This window comes from Balaenoptera physalus (assembly GCF_965194825.1).
Source record: "Balaenoptera physalus genome assembly, chromosome: 5".
Lineage (NCBI taxonomy): Eukaryota > Metazoa > Chordata > Mammalia > Artiodactyla > Balaenopteridae > Balaenoptera > Balaenoptera physalus.
The window spans coordinates 66331108-66355533 of NC_138884.1; the positions used below are offsets into that span (position 1 = coordinate 66331108).

At 32.1% G+C, this 24426-nt stretch overlaps 1 protein-coding gene and 2 long non-coding RNA genes across 12 annotated transcripts in view; 1 reads left to right on the forward strand and 2 right to left on the reverse strand.

The window, feature by feature from the left end:
- LOC309661923 overlaps positions 1–24426 on the reverse strand; it is an 865375-nt gene that overhangs the window by 501766 nt on the left and 339183 nt on the right. The gene's annotated exons all lie outside the window — the stretch shown is intronic.
- Positions 1–24426, reverse strand: part of LOC309661915 — a 550870-nt gene that overhangs the window by 268311 nt on the left and 258133 nt on the right. The window lies entirely within an intron of this gene.
- Positions 1–24426, forward strand: part of EPHA5 (EPH receptor A5) — a 323332-nt gene that overhangs the window by 161315 nt on the left and 137591 nt on the right. The gene's annotated exons all lie outside the window — the stretch shown is intronic.

Sequence of the window (24426 nt, forward strand, 5' to 3'; positions counted from 1 at the left end):
ATATGGGAAGACTGATGAGCCTTGAAACTTAATTATTTAAAATGAACAAAACTGAGTCCCAACCAATGCACATTTGCAGAACTCTTACACTGTACATTTATAAGAAGTTATTACTTTATTTAGCATATGCCTGAGTTTCTTTCATATTTTTCATGATATTCTGCAACTACAATTTTGTTCTTCTTAGAGTAGGTGAAAGGCAAAGTTTTATGAGGTCTCTAAGTAAAATTACATTTTGTATTGTTATAGTGTTAATGGATGTGGAGTTTTTTAGTGTAGGAAAACAAAATAGAATAATAAATCATTTGCTTAACCTTAATTAGGGAGAAATAAATTTATGGATAGATTTTAAATTTAAGTGTCAGGAAACATTTTTCACTTATTTGCTTAATCATCTTTGATGTTTACATTTAAGAGTTGTGACTATAGCTTTTTATTCTTTCTTAGGATCTCTGTACAAGTAAGCATCAATATTAATATCAATCCTAAACACATAATGACAAAAGAAAAATTCTATAAAGACTTGCATATGATTTACATTGTAGACGATGACATTTTCACAACATCCGAATGGATTTATATTTAACTGAATGGATTGATATTTAAATGAGAAGAGTAGAAAATGAAGTAATTGTCAAAGGCTGCTTAATCATTGAAAGATTTTATGCTGCAATACGGATGTCTGGAATCCCTATCCAGTGCTCTTCACACTTAACCTTGTGGATTCTTTGGTGTTCTTCCTTTCTAATAGTGCAAACAGTGATGTAAAGAGCTTCCTATTGCTTCAAAGATTCTTTATTAATAGCAGTGATATTTCTCATAACTTTTGTAGAATCGTTTCAAACTCATGACTGTGACATATTAAACAACTGAAATCCAGTTTAAATAAAAGGATTTTCTTCACTGGTATCACTAAAACTACAAATTCCATGCCTAATATAAGATTATAAGAGATAGATTTCATAAGGTTTCATCTTGTGAATGTCATTACTAAATGCTTGAGTCATCTGTCCTAAATGGTTTTCCAAATAGGAAGCTGCTGGGATACAGAATGAACCAACATGTATCCCACGAGAGCACATATATTGTAAGTGGCAGAGAGATCTTATCTTCATTAAAAAAGAAAAAAAACTGTTACCAATACTGTTTAGTTTTGTTGCAAATATAAATTATATGCCTATGTTTGCATTCATAATATGACTTCTTTGTCAGGTACTAGATTAAACATTAGTTACAACTTTAACAATAAAAATACAGACTGATACCTCTGTGTACTATACACTGACCTCCTGGGAAAATATTAAAAATATTATTTACTTATAGACCATGGCTATTAAGTACAGTTTTATATTCTCAAGATTGCATTTATTATCATAAATTTTTTAGAGACCTGGCTAAAGAATTTATTTCATTCTTTCTATATGCAGACATAGAGATTTCTATTTAAGCTTCCAGGTCCTGGAATAAAAATAATAGTTATGGTAGGGTATAAAAACACTTAAAGCTCCTTCCATCAAGAGATGAAGTCTGTTTTTCCAACTCTTCAATCTGGGCCAGAATGTGATGTTCCTTGAGTAATAGAATACAGCAAAAGTGAGGTGTGAATTCGTTAACCCAGACCTCTAAAGACCGGTAGCTCCATCCCCCACCTCTTGGAACCCTGAGGTCATAGTTTTCTGAGGAAGCCTGGTCTAGCCTTTTGGAGGATGAGAAAGCACCTGGAGAGACAGGGCTCCACCCTTCCCATAGAAAGCCCTACACTTGGGATAAGGATTTCTGGGACAAGCCTAGAGCCCAAGCCTTCTGGGAGATGAATGCAGCCATGTGAGTAAATCCAGACAAGATCTGCAGAAGAATCACCCAGCCAATGCCTAGAATTGTGAGAAATCGTAAATCATTGTTGATCTAAGTCACCAAATTTGGGGGCTGTTTCCTTACAGAAACTGGAAATTAATAACATAGCCAACATCTGTGGTACACTTACAAATACCTTGAAGTGCTCTGAATACTTAATGAATGTTACTTCATTATCACCTTCATCATTCCTCTTTTACTGAGGAGAAATCTGACATACAAAAATTGAATCCACTTACATAGAACTAATAAGTAGAGAAATCAGAATTTGAATCCAGGCAATTTTGTTTCAGGAGCATCACATTAACCACCATCACTGTATTTATTCTCAAAAGATAACTCAAAAATCAACATAGATGATTTATTCTTAAAATGCAAAAGACCAAACTTCTTCAGTAGTCCTATTTTATGTATGAATATGTATGAATTGTGTTGTTTATCTATTTGTCTATCAGTCTGTCTACCTATTTCTCCATCAACTTAAGTGTGTATATGCTTCATTCCTCCCATAGCAGGCATGCTGTACTTGGTTAACTGCATAATTACTCAATATCAATTGTATTCTGTCACTGTGTCTAGAGACCTGGCCTGAGTTTCTTTTATGAAACTATATCCTCATTAGCTTTTATCTTATATTTCCTCTATCTGGCTGCTGACCTTGAAAAGTCATTATTATAACAGTTGTTTAGTATGTTCCAGGCACAAAGTTAAGTAATTTACATTCAGTACTCATTTAATTCTCCAGCATCCTCCATGGAATCTTCACTTGAACCTAAGAAAACTGAGGCAAATGGAAACTAAGAATTATTCAGTATTATAGTTACTGATGGAACTGAGATTCAAATCATGTCTGGCCATCTCCAGTCACATAGTTAAATTCATATTTGGAAATAGAAATGTATTATAAAATATTATACATTTGAAATTTAAGACTGTATAGTATTAAAATTCTACATAGATAAACATAATTCTGTACTCATATATATTTAATTTTCCTAAACCTATTTTTATCACCAGAATCAATATACATATCTGTATATATATTATTTTAAAAAGTAAAGCATGTTTATTTATTTTCAAGACATTAACATTACAACAAACAATAAAACTGGAAAGGCCAACAATACGTTATTTTCAAATTTCTCAGGCTGAAGTTCAAAGATAATTCCATCCAGAGAGTAGATAATTTCAAAATAGGATTTGGGTAGGATTTTCTATCGACAACATTAGCCCTTGATACAAAGCCCTTTTTTCTTTAGTTACCAACCAAGTGATTTATGTTGGATTGGATAACAGAATATTTTAGAATCAACAAATATATTTTTAATAGATTCTTCTATTTCAGAATAGTTCTTCCTTAGATTTCTTCTATCAAAATTACAAAGTCCTCAATATTGGTTCTAGTGGCTTTAGTGTTTTTTTCATCCCCATTCTAATAAAAGACAGACTGAAAATGCATAGGCAGATAAATTTGGAGTTTTGCTTTATTTTTCCTAAGTTAGGAAAATTTTGTAGTCGTAAATAAACTTAATAAACTATATACATTATTATGCTGTATATTTTCCTCTTATAATACCCTGCATGTGAAAAGTTACAAAGAGATTTGTAGATAATCATGTCTTAGAAGTAAATCTCCCATACATGACTAGTTAAGATCACTGGCTTGATACCCTTATTACAAGTGAAAACCTTATCTCCAGCTAATCATTCATACTTTGTGCAATTGATGAAATGGAAATATTTATAAATATTATAAGAAATATGAAAATGCCCAAAGAGCAGTGATTTTTGCATTATATATCATAATTGAGGAAGATTGGGAAAGTAGTTTTCCATAAACCAGAGTTAATTTTTTAATCACTGTTGTTTTGCTTTTCCTTTAGTTTTCATTGTTTCATTGTGATGGGATATGATAATTTACAAGTGTTAGATCACAAAATTGGAGTTGAAGCCCACTGGTAAGATGTAATATTTCTCTTAATTTGTTTCTAGATCCAATTTAAATTAGGAATTAAAGTACTGAACATGATTATTATATTCCTTGGATATGCATAGTGCATAGCTGGCCCCTGTTTAATCTCCAGAGGCAAGAACCACAATACTTCAGATTTATTATTATGTTCCTTGCTTAACTTGTTTGCAGGCATTAGAATGTGAAATTGTAACTGATTCTTAGTCTCTTAAAAAACCAGATGTGAAAATTCACATGCATTTTCATTGTATGGCATAGGCACTTAAAATTAATGAAAGAGACTTTTTTGATATTTAGGAGAATAACATTCAAAGTCATATTAATGAATATATTAACTCACTTACTGATGGTGATATTAATCTCATATCCTACATGGAGCAATATGGGCATAAATAAATCTTATCAATGAATGGCTAATTAAATAAGTGATTGAACAAATTCATGTATATATGACATTTACATTAGCCTTGTTTCTATTAATACATTTAGTCTATAATAATTTTGACACCTGCTATTAAAAAGATGCTATTCTAGGCCATATTCAAAATAGAGAAATAAATCATAATTCCTGCCTTCAGTGAGTGTAAAGTTTAATGTGAGAAACTATATATGTATACAAGTAACTATAAGATAGAGTTAAAAGTAGGTCTATTAAGAAGATTAATAAATCAATGTGGACTTTCAGAAGAAATAATAATTATTTCCAGGTAAGAAAATCAAAAATCTCCTTTTTTCATGAAGGAAATACTGTTTGAATAAGGTAATGAAATGTAGGTAGAATCTGGACATGTTGAGACTGAAAAGAACATGCTGGGCTGTGGAGAAATATGTTGAGTAAAATCAGAGAAGTATTGTCAAAGATGCATGTGAAGAACTTCAAATGGTGCAGTTTGATTGTGCTGTATGTAAAACAGTAGGACTATAAATTTTGAAAGCTATTTTGGGACAAGATTTTGGAAAGCTTTAATACCAGAGTAAAAAGATTTAATTTTCTATGCATTGAAGAACCATTAAAGTTTCTTTGTATGAAATTAACTTCATTGCTTCAAATTTTTTAAGATAAAATAATTAAAAATAAAAATTTTAAATGTGAAAAAATTCATTACAATGGAAGTTTATACAGTCGTTTATCATATTTTAGGAACCTCCTTCAAGAAAATTGTTCTTAAGCAACCTTCCTCAACAATGAATCTAAATAGCATACGTTTGTACATTACATTGGCATCTCAAAAAATCCAGACCCCCAATGCAATAGATATAGTGTAGGTCAAAGTATCTACATTTTTAATAATTATACCTACTAATTGTGATATGGTAGGTGCTGAACTATGCTTAGAAAACCACTGTTTTAGGCCATGAGACTCCTCATTGAACGGAAAAACAATAATGCGTTGTAGAAAAACTTATTGATTTGAAATTATGAGTCCTTGACTTCTCTTCTGGGATATACATTTAAAAGTGATTATTAGCAAATATTAGTTCACATATAGAATATATTCTCAAATCAAAGAAAAGTCTATTTTAACAGAAGAAGAAATGGGGGAGAAATGTTATTATTTATTTTATATATAAATTATAAAATGCTTACTATATTGTTTTCACAAATTAAGCCATTTGATCCTTATAACGACCCTAATTGTAGGTATAATGTTTTCTTCATTTAACAAATTAGGACACTGAGTTTAGAGAACTTGCTTAAGTCACAGTGGTAAATCCAGTATACAAACAAGCCAGACTCCATTCCATTAACCAAAGCAAGATGCAGTTTCTCCAGTGTGCTCCTCCCTCTTCCATTCTTACAGGAGAAATGAATATGGTATGTTTATTTCAGTTCACAAATGAAAGTACATGTACCTTATTAAAATGTCTATTTTCCTACCTCTAAGTATAATAATAGTATTATTGTATTCTGGAGGTCAGTTCAAAGGTTATCATTTCTACCTATTCTTTGTTGGTTATTTTCCTACCTCTAAGTATAATAATAGTATTATTTATTTTTTCCTACCTCTAAGTATAATAATAGTATTATTGTATTCTGGAGGTCAGTTCTAAGGTTATCATTTCTATCTATTCTTTATTGGTTACACTGATTTACATTATACCCTAATAAAATAATGAAATTTGTAATGTGAATGCTATTAATTGCTGCAGTGAGATAGCAAATAAACTCTTGGGGTTATGCATTTTCATATACTAAGCAGTTTAATCAGATTGAAAGGAAGAAAATAATGCCTTCATGTATATCAATGTGTTTCCATAGCTTGAAATGGGAAGAAAATTTTCATTTATTACTAATCAAGTTTGAGAATGTGGGTAGGTGACATATTATAAATCAGCTAATAATGTGTGTGTTTATTTTACGTGTTTTTTTCCCTCTCATAGCTGATATACTTCAATGGAATCATATTTGACTAAAATAATTGTGTTTTTATGCAACTTTTATGTTGATTAAAATTTTAATTAAACATTTCCAAGACCCATTAATTACTTGGCTCCCTTCAAGCTCTCCCATCAGAAACTGAGCAGCATATGTGATTAGTTAAAAATACAGTCTTCTTGTGACACACTAATCAGCATTAACATTTCATCAATGATTCTAAAACAAAGTGCATGTTTTTCCTTTTTGCTGGTCTTTAACAAATTGGAGAAAACAGCACAGCTACCACAGCATGTTTAGAATCATAGATTATTTTATGCTACTATTCCCTCCTTTCCCATTCCCATGAAGGGAAAGAAAATTAAAGAGCAGAAGAAAACAGAGTTCAGAAATAGAACCAGAGAAATTAATGCTGTGAAATCTGCCAGAGTCGGCACAGGCAGTAAAGATCGGCCTCTGGTACAGAAACTCCCTTTTCTGTCTTCGGAGAGTCTCCTTTCTTTCAGTGACAGACTGGCAGAGCACTGTTCAGGCATTCACTCTTCATTGCCCCTATTTTCAAGCAAATTTGCATAGTAGTTATTCATACTGATTCATGGTTTTCTTTTTAACAAGTTTCTTTCTCCTCCCAACTTTCCTTTTGGCAGCCTTTACTATCCAGTTGAGTAAGAAAAATAATGCCTTTATGAATGGCCGTGAAATCTGATCTTTCCTTGAAGAGGAGGGAAAGAAGTCTTTCAAAATTCAGTTGATAAAAATAAACATGTGTAGATTTTTTACCATACGTAGCCTTTAAATAGAACAAGTCCTAGCCTTTTCCTGCATTAACATTTGTCTAATGGGTATCTGACATGCTTCTAAACACACACTGGAAAGATTTTACATTTTTGATGAATTACCTTTCTTCCATATTTGCTGAGGGTGCACTGAATGTTACATAGGACCAACACTTATCATGATGCAGAATTTGTTCTTTGTCCTTCAGAATTTTCTTGCTGTCCAGTATCCAATTATTTCAATACATATGAATATATAATATTTTCCTTTTTGGTCATCATTAACTTTTTAGTCTCTTTTTTTCCGTAAAGGTTATGTATCTTTCTTTGAAACACTTCTATTGCTGCCATTTCTTTAGCAATCAAATACATGAGATTAAAATGTACTTGACATATATTATAATTAAGCAAATGCCCAGGAAACATGAGCAACAATTAGCAACCCAATGACTTTTACTTAAGTGATTGCCCACAACTGCTATTGCTACCAGAACTTAGCTTTTTGTTCACATCAAGTTCTTAACTCACAATTGCATGACCAAAATTAGCTTGATAGAAAAAGCAATGATTTGATTACCTAATAGCTGATCAAATTATTATGTTCTACACTCTCTTATTCTTTTTCTCTACATGTAAACTTCAGTTAAAATTTTTCTCATTTATCAGAAAATTTTGAGTCACTTTGGCCAAGTTTTGCTTTAAAAATATAACATGTTTACACTTATCTATTTTAAAAATCTATAATCTAGAGTGTTTTAGGATTTGATGGAAAAGTCTTATTGTTTTTAATGATGTAAGCATGCTGTTCACAGTAATCTGAATTTAGGTATTATTAGTTCTATAAATTTAATATTTCTTCTCAAATAGCTAGTTATTTTTAAAGAATTCTGTGCCTTTTTCAGGGCAGTTTTATTTGATCTAAAGAGTCAGTGGAGAATTAAAAGTCTTAACGCTAATTCATTTTCACATATTTTGGAGAGAAAGGTAGATAACAGATTGTACAAATATGTTTAAAAATCTCATACTTAGTGGGGTATCTAGTGACGTGTAGAGTTTTACTCTGTTAATCATGCATTATAATTTTTTACACATAAAACCACTTAATCTTTCTCCACTATTTAATTAGGATTTTTAAGTAAGTATAATTTTTCATGTGTGCTGATACAGTAAAATTAGAAAAATAGCTTACATTATGAGTATTAAGAAATGATTAACCATGAAACACAATTTTACAAATCTGCGTTCATTTAACTTGCAATGGTTGCATGGAAAGCAAAGGCATTTGAAAGGAAAACAATTTTTTTCCATTACGGTTCAAAAGATTATGCTCATTTATTACCACAGACTTTCTCCTTTAAATTTTTCTAAATTACTAGAACCATCATTTATATGCACAAAGACTGAGGAAATAAGTTCCTAACAACTGTGACTCAGTGAAAATGGAAAACATAGGAAGGAAAAATAACGATTACCAGTCCAGCAAAATTTTCTCCTTTTTTGGAGGGAATTTTTCCTTCTTCTTATTTAAAAATACTTGTTATTTTACTACAAATACATAAGTGTTAAATAGAACACAGATTTAATACAGTGCAACAGCTGTTTTTAGTTATGAATCAATTGAACAATCTAATTTCCTCCTTGTTTCTGCTCTACTTTCAAATTTAAAGACAAACATTACTCATTTTAATTTCTTTGCTTGCATTCATGGAAAATGACACTTCAAAAATTGTTTTAAGTGAATTTGTAAACATTAAAACTTTACTGTCTTAATTTTTAATTTATGAGCTCTCACAGCTATTCAGTATTGATTTCTTTTGTTTTGTATTTTAGTTGAGCAAGGTAGTGTACTTTGTTTTAAGCAATAGTCTGTCTCTGTCACAAGTTTACTTGGAATAGTTACCCCCTTCCCTCCCTTGTGCAAGTGTGTGTGTGTGTGTGTGTGTGTGTGTGTGTGTGTGTATAAATTAATTAAGAATACTGCAGATAAGTTTTCTGACATACCTTGGCATTTAAAATACTTTTATGAATTACATTCTCACTAACATTAAAAATGGGCATGTTTATTTGATGTTTATAACACAAGTTAAATATTTCATGTGGAAATAAATATGTATAATCTCTCTTTGTTTAAATAATTATACAGAATAGATTATGAATTTTAACTCCTGCCACAGTAAGTAGCAAACACTGAAGTGGTTAAAAATCTTACGAGTAAAATATGTATAAACAGGATCAACAGCATTTTGAATAAAAGCTAAAAGTACATGAAACTTTTCAGTAGAATTTATTTTTTCTCTCCATAACCCATTCTTCTAATGATTCTGAAATATTTCACTGGATAGATTTCTCCACCTACTCAAACCTCATCTTTACCTGTAAAATAATTTTAAAGAAAAAAAAATGAGCTTTAACTATCAAAATAATATGACTTTGTGATAGATATGTTAATTATCTTGATTGTGGTGATCATTTCACAGAGTATACATATATCAAAACATCACATTGTACACTTTGAATATATACAATTTTTTATCTGTCAATCATACTTCAGTGAAGCTGAGAAAATATAATTAAATTAAAAAAATAAAATGACTGTTGGAAATTTACAGGAGAAAATGATAATAATTAAACCAGAAGAAAACAATCCTCCTTGCAGCAGACAGTGTCTGCTTCCTCCTACAGACTCCTCCCATTCCTTCTCACATTCAGGAATCCTTCCTTCTAAATGGCAACAAAACCCAATCAGTCTTAAGCATCTGACATAGCTGATTTATATGTACCTGACCATAATGTCAGGCCTACTTTGATTATTCCAGGAATCTGGCTAGACTGATGCTCTTAGATAGGGGGAAAATAAAATCTAATGTTAAGAGCCCTTGAATGTAGTTATGAAAAGTTGCCATAACTTTAATAATACTTTTGATAAAATAGTTTTGCCATGCTCAGGAATGTATTTGATTTGATTTTTACTTTATATTGTTGTTTAATTTTTTCTTAACTATGAATCAGTTGTTATAAAAGTGCCATTCTATCCTTTGAATGTGGTATTTAGGTATCATAATTATGTTTTTTAAACATGCTTTTTGTATAACTTGGAATTAATATATCCAGAATATGCTATAATTAATGACTAGCAAAAATGAAAATGTTTACTTTGGTAGGTATCTGGGATTGCAAAGTGTGATAAGTGTGATTAAAATATAATAGAATGGTATTTTTTTCAGAATTTTGCCCAAAATTATTTGTTTTCCTTTATAGAAAAAAAAAAAAAAAAGATGGTGAATTGAAGATACTTGGGATTATACTGTAAAAACAAATATGGTTTTCCATTTTTTCTTCAATTATTCTTAAAAAAAATTTTTAAACTGCTATTGACTTTTGGATAGTCAGTGTATGTGATGCAAAATATCTCACAGAAAGAAGCTACTTCTCATTCAAAAGTGATTGAAGCCATCTGTTCTGTTAGCCAAACTTTATCATGGAAGGATGGGCACTTCTGAACAGCCTCTAGGGTGCTTGGTTAGTCTTTGAAGTATCATTAGAAGGGCTGTGGTAAGGAATAAGGTTTCACTGTTCATGCTCCAGGCATTAGTCAAAGCAGTCTCATGCACGAATACCCTTTTGAGATTGTATAAAGTTATACTTAAAGAGGCAAAGCACTACTCATTTCAATTTCAAGAGAGAGGACAGAGGAGGAAAAAGTAATGTAGGATTTGTACTGATGAATTCTTTGTCACATTTATTTCTGAGGTTCTTAAGGAGAAACTGTGCTCTGAGTTTAGAAAGTGAACAAATTTTTTGGGAACTTAATGGGGAAATCAATATGTAGGTAACTTCATTCTGTCAAGAAAAATGGACTGATTTGTTAGGATGTCACTTTCATTTTTTAATCCAAGCATTGGTCCAGTATTTTAATTGCTAGCTCCAATTTTAATGATTTGATATAATTCATAATTAGAAAGAGAAAAGTTATTTCTAATATTTCACATGATCACACATTTTCCATTCTGCCTTGAATGTGCAAGTGAAACAGGTGACTATCAGGTTTTACATTGGTCTAAATGTCTGTCCTTCCATGTAATGGTCATAATGGCTTTGCATGTGGAATACTGCATATAGATCTGGGTTATTGGATGTTAAAACGTGGAGTAATGTAAGTGCTCTGTTTTCCGCTTTGTAATGGTGAAACAATTCAAAGAAACAAAGTATACACAAAATGATATAAGATACTAGTAAGCTGAAGCATAGAATTTTTTCCTCTTGGTAGCTTAAATTCTCTTTCACTTTCTAAAAAAAGACACTAAAATTTCTATAGTTAAATTCTGACTCCCATTCTTTCTCCCTCACCCTGTTCCCAGAAGAAACCATGATCGTGAAGTATGTGTGTATATTGTTTCTACGTTTTTTGTAGTTTTACTGCAAATGTAGGCATTAATATAAAAATCCATACTTTAAAATTTGGTATACCATGACTTTTTTGCATCTTGCTTTTCATTTAAATATTTCTAGAGCAGTTTTAGGTTCACAATAAAATTGAGAGGAATGTATAACAGTCTCCCATATGCCCTCTGCTCCCACACATGTGCAGCTTCCCCTACTGTCAATATCCTTTGCCAGCATGGTACTGTTGTTATAACTGATGAACCTACAGTGACACATGATAATCAGCCAAAGTCCATAGTTTACCTTAGGGTTCACTCTTTTTTTTTTTTTTAAACATCTTTATTGAAGTATAATTGCTCTACAATGGTGTGTTAGTTTCTGCTTTATAACAAAGTGAATCAGTTATACATATACATATGTTCCCATATCTCTTCCCTCTTGCATCTCCCTCCCTCCCACCCTCCCCATCCCACCCCTCTAGGTGGTCACAAAGCACCGAGCTGATCTCCCTGTGCTATGCAGCTGCTTCCCACTAGCTATCTATTTTACATTTGGTAGTGTATATATGTCCATGACACTCTCTCACCCTGTCACATCTCACCCCTCCCCCTCCCCATATCCTCAAGTCCATTCTCTAGTAGATCTGTGTCTTTATTCCCGTCTTGCCACTAGGTTCTTCATGGCCTTTTTTTTCTTTTTCCTTAGATTCCATATATATGTGTTAGCATACTGTATTTGTTTTTCTCTTTCTGACTTACTTCACTCTGTATGACAGACTCTAACTCCATCCACCTCATTACAAATACCTCCATTTCATTTCTTTTTATGGCTGAGTAATATTCCATTGTATATATGTGCCACATCTTCTTTATCCATTCATCTGATGATGGACACTTAGGTTGCTTCCATGTCCTGGCTATTGTAAATAGAGTTGCAATGAACATTTTGGTACATGATTCTTTTTGAACTATGGTTTTCTCAGGGTATATGCCCAGTACTGGGATTGCTGGGTCGCATGGTAGTTCTATTTGTAGTTTTTTAAGGAACCTCCATACTGTTCTCCATAGTGGCTGTATCAATTTACATTCCCACCAACAGTGCAAGAGTGTTCCCTTTCCTCCACACCCTCTCCAGCATTTATTGTTTCTAGATTTTTTGATGATGGCCATTCTGACCGGTGTGAGCTGATATCTCATGGTAGTTTTGATTTGCATTTCTCTAATGATTAATGATGTTGAGCATTCTTTCATGTGTCTGTTGGCCATCTGTATATCTTCTTTGGAGAAATGTCTATTTAGGTCTTCTGCCCATTTTTGGATTGGGTTGTTCGTTTTTTTGTTATTGAGCTGCATGAGCTGCTTGTAGATCTTAGAGATTAATCCTTTGTCAGTTGCTTCATTTGCAAATATTTTCTCCCATTCTGATGGTTGTCTTTTGGTCTTGTTTATGGTTTCCTTTGCTGTGCAAAAGCTTTTAAGTTTCATTAGGTCCCATTTGTTTATTTGTGTTTTTATTTCCATTTCTCTAGGAGCTGGGTCAAAAAGAATCTTGCTGTGATTTATGTCATAGAGTGTTCTGCCTATGTTTTCCTCTAAGAGTTTGATAGTGTCTGGCCTTACACTTAGGTCTTTAGTCCATTTTGAGTTTATTTTTGTGCATGGTGTCAGGGAGTGTTCTAATTTCATACTTTTACATGTATCCGTCCAATTTTCCCAGCACCACTTATTGAAGAGGCTGTCTTTTCTCCACTGTATATGCTTGCCTCCTTTATCAAAGATAAGGTGACCATATGTGTGTGGGTTTATCTCTGGGCTTTCTATCCTGTTCCATTGATCTATAGTTCTGTTTTTGTGCCAGTACCAAACTGTCTTGATTACTGTAGCTTTGTAATATAGGGGGTTCACTCTTGATGTACATTCTAACATCTTGCTTTTTTAGTGTTTTTGAGACTTATCTATGTTGATACCTGTCTGTATTCATTTGCTAGGGCTAACCTAACAAAATACCACAAATTGAGTGGCTAAACAAAAGAAATTTATTGTCTCATGGTTATGAAGACTAGAATTTCAAGATCAAGGTGTTGACAGGACCATGCTCCCTCTGAAGACACTAGGGAAGGATCTGTTCTAGGCTTCCTAGATTCTGGTAGTTTTTTGGATTGGGGCAGTATGACCCCAGTGGTCATAAGAGGTTCTCCCTTTGTATGTCAATGTGTCCATATTTCTCCTTTTTATAAGGACATTGTCATTTTGGACTAGGGTCAGTACTAATGACCATATTTCCAAAGATGGTAACATTCACAGATACGGGGTTTTAGGAATTTAACATTTTTTGAAGGACATAATCGAACCCGTAACAATGCCTACATATGAACTTTACTGAATATAATTGCTATATGATTATACCACAGTATATCCATTCTTTCACTGAATAATAGTTTGATTTTTTTCAACTTCTTTTTCTATACAAACAATCGTTGTACATACCTCTTCTGCCTAGAGTTTTGTTGGGCCAGAGACACAGAATTTAAATTCTTGTATTTTAAATTTTCTCCTGTTCTTAAAATTCAAAGTGTGCCAATGTATATACTTTCAAAAATGTAAATCAATGCAAAGGACCTTTTCAACAAGCTCCCACTAATGCAGGTTTTATCAGATTTTAAAATTTTGGGTATTAAATGTATTCTTTTTTGTTTTCATTGCATTTTTCTGGATTTTTGAAAAAGTACTAAAACTTTTTATATACTTTTGGGCATTTAGGTTTATTCTATGAGTGACCTAGTAATTTTAAACCCATTTATTATATTGAAATATTCCTTTTTAAAATTTACATTCACTAGATAGTAATTTTGTTGGTTTTAAACAATGCATATATCTTTTATTAACCTGTAGTATGTTTTTAAATTTTGTTACACATTATTTTTTATTTTAACATGTTCAGAATTATCAGTCTTTTCTGCATGGTTTGTAATTTCTGTGTCAATTTAAAAAAAAAAAAAAAACCTTTCCTGGTGTGTGCTGCAAAAAATATTCTTATATATTTTCATCTCAAAATTTGTATTTGGATTTTCACATAATTTAGTTCATCTATAATTTGCTTTCTGATATATTATGATTCTGGAGTCATTTTAATACAAGTGGCTTGTTTTCTCATGTCATTTGTTAAAAATGTTTATCATTTTTATGGGCTTTTAATAAAGACTCTCATATATACATGGCTCTTTTCCTAAACTCTTCATTGTGTTTCTTTTATTTATAATTACAATGGAATAATTATCAGTTTGTAATATATACATAATATCTGTATCTTCTTTCTTTTTTTGGTGGTTGGCATGGGGGGTGATTGTAGCTTTTCTCTGCTTTTGTAATAGGTTGACAATAATTTTTTTTTTTTATTTCTGTTGGTATACTTTTTGTTGTTCTGTAGAATGGACTGTTATCAGTGTACATTGTAGTTTATCTGTAAATTGTCTTTTTTCTTCTCTAAAGTCTCTTAAGTTTTTATCGTTGTGATTTTTAAATTTTCCATATGGCAAGAAATTGATGTTGAGATTATTTTCTTTAATAGTTCTTGGAACACAGTTGTTGAAATGAGGAAATATGATAGTCACCTATTTTGGAAATTGGTCATCATCTTCTCTTCAACTCTTGTCTTCTGGCTCTTCTTGCTTTCTTCTTTTGGAACTTCTTTTAGAAAATTCTAATTTTTCTCAAATATCCCATGTCTCTTTTCTCTTACATGGCATTTTTTAATATTTGTCATTTTGTTGTAATTTCCTCAGATCTATCTTCTAGAGTTTTCTTGGTCTGCCATTTCTTTGCCAGACAAGGAAAAATTTATTCAAGGTATACCAGAAATTCCTAACAACTTTTTAAATCACTTCCTATACAATCTTGCACTTTTTGCAAGTCAATGGAATCCTCTGTAGCAAAGAATTCAACATTTGCAACTGTTTATGTTGGCAAGGAATGGGTTATGAAGGCAAAATTTTGATTTAAGGTTGTCTAAGTAAAAATAATATTTAGTAACATTCATCAGTCTTCTAGCTTTTGTCAATTTTTGCTTGAAGAAAAACCAACAAAATTTTGTCACTCTCAAGTCCAGCCTTCAGAATTAGATCATATATATATATATATATATATATATATATATATATATATATATATATATTCTTTCCTTCTTTTTTACTATCTATCACCTATCTATCTATCTATCTATCTATCTATCTATCTATCTATCTATCTACCTATCTATCTCATAGATATCTCCTCCAAAACTACATTTTCAGAGAAACCACTGGGACAAAAGGAATAATACATTTCTTTGACATTGACTATAATGATGGCTGCAGAATCTGGAATTCAGTAGCATTTATTTATTTGCAGAAGTATTTGGAATATCTAAGTGAATATCATGATCCCCACCAAACAACATATATCTGATTGGGGACTACTTTCATATCCTAACTGGTATATTACCCCCCCCCCACTTTTAATCCATCATTTGCAAGGTAAACAAAGTAAGCTTTTGAAAATGCAGGCTTGGCAGTATGACTCTTTATTTGTAGCTATTAAATATCCCCATTGGTCTTAGATAAATTCAAAAACTCCTTAATATAGTTTATTGGTTCTATATCACTTGCCCCTGTTTATCTCACTAACCTCATGTCTCATTCTCCAAATTTACAATTTGTGTTGCAGCCGTATTGAAACATATGCTCATTAACACACACACACACACACACACACACACACAGTGTTCTTTTTGTCTATAACATACTTCTCTACACTCCTTTAAATGGCTAATTTCTGGACATTATTACTATCTTGATTTATAAGTTATTTTCTGGTAAAACTCACCTGACTTTCCAAGTCAGGAAGAGGTACTCCACTTATGTTTTCCCAAGGTACACTATTCTACCAGTGTAGTTATTTCCCACAGTGCTACATTGTAATAGCCTCTTTTATTTGCCTGTATCCCTCACTAGAGTCTAAACTCAGTGACATCAATGATTGTGTCTTCTTGTGTATTGCTGTAGTGTCCTAGTACTCATCAAAATTTCTAGTACAATATGGGGAAAATATTTATTTATTAAATAAGTAAATGAACGAATGAATGAATAAACAAGTTTTCTTTTTCCTGATTATAATATTCTTAGCCAAATAGACATTTTTGGCCTTATACTTGTAAATGTTGTATAAAATAATTCATACTAAGACAATAAAGTTGTTAATAGTAATATATTTAAAAAGTAAAAAACAAACAACTGGTACACCTTAAGTAATCAAACAAATATATTCATCAAAGGCCTTGTAAGCCGTGTTGAGAAGTTTGCTGTTTTATTAAAACTAACCTGAGTATGTTAAATAGAGGGCTGACATGATATGAGTTTTGTTTTACAAAGATCCCTTTGACAGCTTGGTAGTTAATAGCTATGTGGCCAACACCGGAAGAAGGGACACCAGTTAGGATATTATTACAGGATCCAGGAAGAGATGTTGTTGGGCTGGACGACAACAGTAGCAAAAGAGGTGGCATGTTTTGAATGTTACATTTTAAAATGGACTCAGTATTTAATAGAAGATTTAAGTATTTTTATTCCTTGAGCTACTAGAGGAATTGATGGAAGAAATTGCTAGTCTTGTTCCTGTGTCTGTTACCCGTCTGTGTAGTTGAAGTAGTGGATTTGAAGCACAACTATTTGAACTAAGATTAATATTTTTGCACAAGAACATTAATGCTTTTGTTAGTTTGAAAGATGAATGCAGTGAGTATAGACTGGAAAGGAGAAGGTCGCTGAGTATATGAATCACCTGCCAAACTATAGAAAAAAATGCTAAAATTTTAGATGGCACAACTAACTTTTTTTAAACTTGCAAGTTAAGGCAGGAGTACAGAGATAATCTTTTTAGTGTGGTGAAGTGAAAACTGCTTGTAATAAAAAATGATGAACCTCTACTTATCATATATTAATGTTTCATCTTTATGGCTGGTTCTTTATGGAATAGCAAAAATTTTGGTCTGCGAAGCAGCAGTTTCAGGTGTAGTTAACTTTCTTTATAATAAATTTACTTGAGACTATTCACAATCTTGTTGGCATCTTCACTATCCAGGAAGCTGTATGATCATTTAAATTTTCTTATAAAGCAGCAATATTCGAAGGCCTCTTGCTATTCATTATTTGTTTTAGGCTGACTTCTTCCATCTGTGATTATCAACACTCCTGCACTGATAAGTAAATTGCTTAGATAACATTTCCTGTTTTAAAATGTTAATATATTTATTAATTCAGTTATGAACTCTATAGCCACATACTGCATTAAAAGAAGAAAATCTAAACTATTTTGAACAATTTGTATATAAATTTAAAATGTATATATACCGCAGTTTAAATCATCAATCCAAACACTAAACTCCAAAGTGTTAAAAAAAAAAAAAAGACATTTAAAGTTACTACATCTTTGGTTTGTTGATATTCTCTAAAAATATATATCCAAAATATATAGACAAGGAGAATAAGAAACATTTATGAAGTAGGAAGAGAATCCAAAGGAAATATTTTATTTATTAGAAGTATAGGATAAATGCTAAAACATAGTGAAATTGACAGCTGTGTACAACTTTTCTAAAACCTATCGCTATTTTTTTGTTTGTTTTTCTGTATTGGTTCAACAAAATAAAATGTGTTAAATGGCTAATTCAAACAAAAATTAAGACTAAAGATCTATTTTATAGTTATTGCTGGGCAAAAGAAATGTCTAAGGATGGAAGAATTTGAAGCTTTTGAGAAAAATGACACAAATACTCCTAAAAGCACCCAAGCAAAATGTATCAGTAATTGGTGTGGCTATTTTCATATTCAATAAATAGTGATGATGTGGCTAATGAATAATATAGCAGAACTACCAAGAAAAAAGATAAATACTGGCTACAGTGGCAAGAAAAACAAGCTGATTAAATGTGTTCCTGATCTGGAAGGAGAAAGTGTATCTGCCAGTTGGGCACTAACCATTTTAACTAAACTCATGAGAATTAAGCTGATGTCTGTAGTATTTCTAGACCTGTGATAAAAACAACCAGAAAACAAGCAAAAACACACTATCTTTGAATGCTAACTGTGCAGAATTGAGCTGTCACTTCACCTGTCTAAAATTAATACCTCTCATTTAGAAAACCAAGACAAAATGTATATTTTGTAGCTATAAAAGAGATCATCTCTATAAAACTTTGATCAGTGTGCTGTGCATAGTAAGCATTCATAGAGCTTTGCTTTCCTCTTTTCTACTGAGATTTTATGATGACTAAATAAGATTATTCAAATAGAAGCTCCCAGTATCTACAGTAATAATACTATACTGGGCACTGCTATATAATAGGCATTGACTAGATTAGATAAATATGATATCCTTAATCTCTATAACAACTTAAAGACAGATATTATCTTGATTTTATAGAGATGAAAAGAGGTTCGGAATGGGTAAGCAATTTTCCCTCAGTTACTCAGCTAGAAAGTTGCAGAACTGAAATTTAAGCTTGTGTGTGCTATTCCAAAGCTAAAACTCTTTTCACTATGATATACAGCCTCATTACTTGGTGGCAACATTAGTAAATCATTACTTAAGCATACAAGTCAACCATGAAAGGCTTCAAGTAAGAGTCAACAACCAGTTACTAAGTGATGTTTACTGTTACAGTACAAACCAAAGCAACAGAAAGCCTGTCCACATACATGTGTATTCCTCACTGTCCCCAAGCCCCTCCCCCTATACACACACCACAAAAGCCTAGAAACATAAACTTTGGTTAGGGGTAATAGGCAATTAAATCTTTGTCTCTCAAATGGAATTCCACTATATTATAGTTAGTTTTGTCATCCTCATACTGAGACCCAGCAAAAAAAAGGTTTTGCTTTTTGCCAGATGGCTTCCTGTCAGAGTCTACCAACTGCAGGCAATAGAGGGAGATTGGAAGATGGGAAATTATCCTTCTTATTTGCTTGTTGTTTCAGGCATTGCTCCACTAGTGCTTTGTCTCCACAACAGCAGTTTGTTTCAGCCTCTAATTTCTGTAGGCATTTCAGAACCACCTTTATCACACCACTTCAGAGGTGCTTCTCCAAACAACTGGGGTACTAGCAGCAGCCAGGCTTCTTGGTTCTGATATCCCCAAATTTCTGTCTCTTTTATGTAAGGATGATAGCTGCTTTTGTAGCACCTACCAGTGGAATACCTCAATATTTCCTTTTATCTGTTTCAGTATTACAACACCAGTATAAACAACTCCCTATGTTAAATTCCCTCTGTTGAAATATCTAGTATGGTTTCTATTTTTCTAAATGGACCCCAGCTAATGCAATTATTGATATAGATTGTGCAGATGATATTCATTTACATTTTAGAAAAACCTGATCATCTTTATGGAATTCAGATAGAAAGATTTATACATGGATACACTTTAAAAAACTAATGAAAAGCAGACACAACTATGAACTACAATGTCTCAGTCTAGACAAGTTGAAAATAACTAGGGCAAACCCCAGGATACTGCAGCAGAACCTTCTCATCCACTACACCTGACATTTCAGATTTACTCTTCTAAAAAGCAAGTCACTGAGGTGTTTGAAGTTTCTAGCATTGTTCTTTGAAAGGAACTGTTGGAAAATATAGTTTTTTCAATAGGAACTTTAAAGCGTCTCTAACTTCTGAAGTTCATTGTATAAACGTTGGTGATCTGGTGAACTCAGTAGAGATCTGAGACTTGAGAGTTGTCATCCCTAGTGTTAGGCAGTGACTGTGTGACTACAGACAAGTCACTCACCCTCCTCTGCATCTCAGTTCTTCTCACCTTACAGGGAATTGCTGAATAACAATGATTTTCTAGGAGATAAAAGTTGACTGCAAAATTTCTTGTTGCCATCTCTGAGAAAAAATATGATTGTGGTAGGCATATTTAATTTTAATCCACTTTATTGCTTTTAGAAATTCAAAAATTTTTTAAATATAGCATATTATATGTGTAGCATATAATAACTATTATTATTTAAATGTATGAGCATGTGTACATATGCTATGCCCAGTTCCTACACATATATACACACACACATACACTAACTGATACACAGGGCAAAGCTAATTTAAAGATTTGTGTAGTCATCTCTGTAGTCAGACTACATGGAAATGTTTACAAACTGAATGATATTAAACATTTTACTTAGGAATTCTTACTTAACCTATATACTATCTGTTATACGGGATAATGTATAGTATCTAACTCATGTGGTTATACGGGAGATTAAATGAGGTAATCCATGTAAAATGCCTAGCAGAGTAATGACAGACCAGTGAAAGCTATATATATGTTAGAATAAAAAGATCATATGTCTGAAGTTACATTACAAAAGGATATAACCAATAAGTTCAACTGAGTTGGCTAATCAGTGGGTTTTCTTGATTGTTACTTTATTTGGCTTAGATAATATTTCTGAACTGGAGACAGTTTTTCCACTCTGGTAGCTTGATTTTCCAAATGTTCCAAATTACTATTTTTTCTTAATACCTTTTGCAGAACCTTCCAAGGCTGTGTTTATATGTAATTTACATTGTCCTTTTTAGCAGTTGTAGTGTATTCCATAAAATGGATATACCTTAATTACTCTTCTACGTCATGCAAATTGCTCATTTTCTCCTCCTCCCTCTGTCCCTTCCTTTTTCCTTTCCTCCCTCCATCCCTTGAGTTTTTTTCTTTCTTCCCTCTTACCTCTTTATTTTTTTTCCTCATAATGTTAGAGTAAGCATTACTTTATGCATATGTTTACCTAGTGGTAAAGATAAATTTCTCTAGGTATGTACATTCTAAATTCAAGATATTCTGTAAACTTACTTTTCAAAAACTTGTAGTTTTATAAGTAAATCATGGAAGCATTAATTTTCTTACACTCTTAATACTATAAGATGTGTTTAAATTATTTTTAATTTTGCCAGTGGTATGAATGTTGCTTTAATTTACATGAAACTAAGCACTTTTTTCATGTTTATTGGTCATTTGCATTTTTCTTCAATTAATTACTCTATATCATTTGTTTTTATAATAGAGTATTAAATGTCCTAATGGTGTTATATAATATGGTGACTTGAAGTTATTAGAAAATCAATAAGCAGGTATATTGACAAGCATTTATTAATTTCAAAGTTATTAACTTTTTGTGTATCATACAGTGAATATATTTCTGATAGTTAAATTGTGGAGGAATAAGTTTGGAAGCAATAAGTCACTCATAGCAAAATGACATTTGGTTGAACAGTTAACAGAGGCCTGGGCAGACAAGGACAGACAGAAGCCCCAGCCCTACTTACTTTTACTATGCATGAGAAGTCATACACAAGGCTACCCACATTATTCCTCTGATCTTCCTTCCCAACTACCACCCCCTCCAAACACACCCACAGAGAGACGGGCCACCAGAAATGGCTCCTGAGACCAGGCTTTACCTTTTCCTCTTCCTCTCCCCCTTCCTCTCCTTCCAGACATGAGAATCCTCCCCATGGTGGTACCCTTCCCTTCCCCAAAGACATCCCTTGCTTTGCATATGTCTGAGTGAGTAATAAGACTTTGAATTATAATGACTAGATTTGGAGTGATATGTTTTGATATCCAAAAACTTTAAGAGGGAGGGATCTGCAGACGTAGAATTGGGCAGGGTTGGACCTTAACATTGATGAATCCCAAATAAATAATATTGGACAGATATGTATCAAAATACCATAGAAAAAAATTGAAGTATATTTTTATATTATAAAGTAATGGAAAATAAATTCATCTCTATTCTGACAAGAACAGAGAATTCTATCCTGAGTTTGTTTTTCTTTGCAAAGCTTTAGGAAAAATTTTAATAACTTGCATAAAAATAGTAAATTCATATTTTCCATAATATTATTTTTTGCATAAATATTACTGAAATTCTGTAGGCATAATACTAAAGTTCAATATTTATCCAGATCTCAGGGTCTCCTCTGGAACCTCCTCTTTTATCACAGTGTTCCCCCCCTTAGTGTATTACTCATATATTTATTAAAAAATCTTTTTAATGAATTAATAAAAGCCAGAGAATACCTTTATTTGTTTTGTTTGATATCTATGCAAATTTTTAGTAATATTCACACTGATTATGTGCAAATACTTCATGAGGTTAATGGTAACATTTCTGAAATTAGAAATAATTATGTTCAGATAATCATTTAAAGAATTATTAAGAAACAACTCTATTTGGTTTTAAATATCTATATAAATAAATATTCATTCACAAAGACTCTATGAGAGAACATCTCATGATATTAGTGGTATTTCCAAAAAAGAAATATTATTTATTTTTTGATAACTAAGAAGAAAGCAACTAGTACAACCTATAAGCATTGCAAAAAGATAAATAAAATAAAGTATAATTAATACTATAGTTACACAGATGACAAAAACCCTCGTAATGTAAGCATATTTCCTACTTCTTATAAACATCAAGGGCATCATTTTACCTGAATCAATTAAATACAGATAATCCCAAGCATTTGGCTTTCCTTTTGGCAAATGCAAACATAAAAGAAAATAGATTAAATATAGCTATGTTGTATACAGAATAAACTATGCTACTGGAATTGCTAAAATAAATCAGAGAGTTTTTGAAAAAGATCATGAACCCTCAGTTCAAACCGCTAAGACGACAGGTTAAAATACCCTGTTATCTGACTTTATGGTTACTTAATCATTGATTCGTATACATTTTCTTTCTAACTCAAATGCTTTTATGTCACTTAATATCGGCATCTTGTAATTCTGCCTAGATTTAGGAAGGAATTTTCAACCAGCACTTGCAAGATAAGAACTCTCAGACTATCAAGAACTTTAAACAGTGATTATGTCTCATAGGAAAAAAAACTTTTCTATGTTGAACAAAGATTGTACACCATTTATCTTAGAAATTAGACACAAATACAACATCTATTGATTAACCTAAATTCTTGTTGTACAGGAAATCCAAGCAAAACAGCAATGCTAAATATTTGGATTTCCCTTAAAAATGTAAAGCAGTTTTTACATATCTGAAAGTATTAAGGTATTTCAAGTTTTCCTGCCTCTTCTAGGACACAACTGTTGTAATATAGTATAGTACTGTCAGTGGTTAAGCATGTGGACTCTGAACCCAGATTCCCTGGGTTTGACCAACTCCAACGCTATTTGTACCCTCTCTCTGCCTCAGTATTCCTGTCTGTAAAATAGAAATGGTGACAGCATCTACCTCATAGGGTTGTTATGAGATTTTTAACAGTTAGTATATGTAACAGTTTAGTACATTTTAATGAATTCAGTGTATGGAGTTATACAAGCTGCACAGTCAGCCCTCCATATCCGTGGGTTCCACATCCATGGATTCAACCAACCACCAGTGGAAAATATTTGGTAAAAGTAATCTGAAAGTTTCAAAGAGCAAAACTTAAATTTACCATGCACTGACAAGTATTTGCATAACATTTACATTGTGTTAGGTATTACAAGTAATCTAGAGATGATTTAAAGTATACAAGATGATGTGTGTAGGTTACATGCAAATACTACACCATTTTTATATAAGGGACTTGAGCATCCATGGATTTTGGTATCAGAGGGGGGTTCCTGGAACCCATCCTCTGCGGATACCGAAGGACAACTGTATATCAGTGTTAACTGTTACAGCTATGTTCAAATATAAGCCGTCTGAACCCTTCTTTTTTATTTCCTTTTTCTTCCTCAGCTAGAATTATGAGTTCTCACTCTTTTTTCATAATTACATATTACTATAGTCTCTTGTAGTTACAACTTACCTTTAACTTTCTTCCTTTTATTCTTTACTCATTTTGAGCTGATATTCTTGTGTGTGTGTTGTTGTTGTTGTTGTTTTTTAAATAAATCCACTAGCCGTCTTGTAGCTAACTCCAAAAGTTAGTTTCCATTTCCCAGCCTGCTTGATGTCTCTGTGAAGTATGTCTCTACCTTTGGCCTCCAGACTTTTAAAATGTTGTTCCCAATCAGTATTGCAC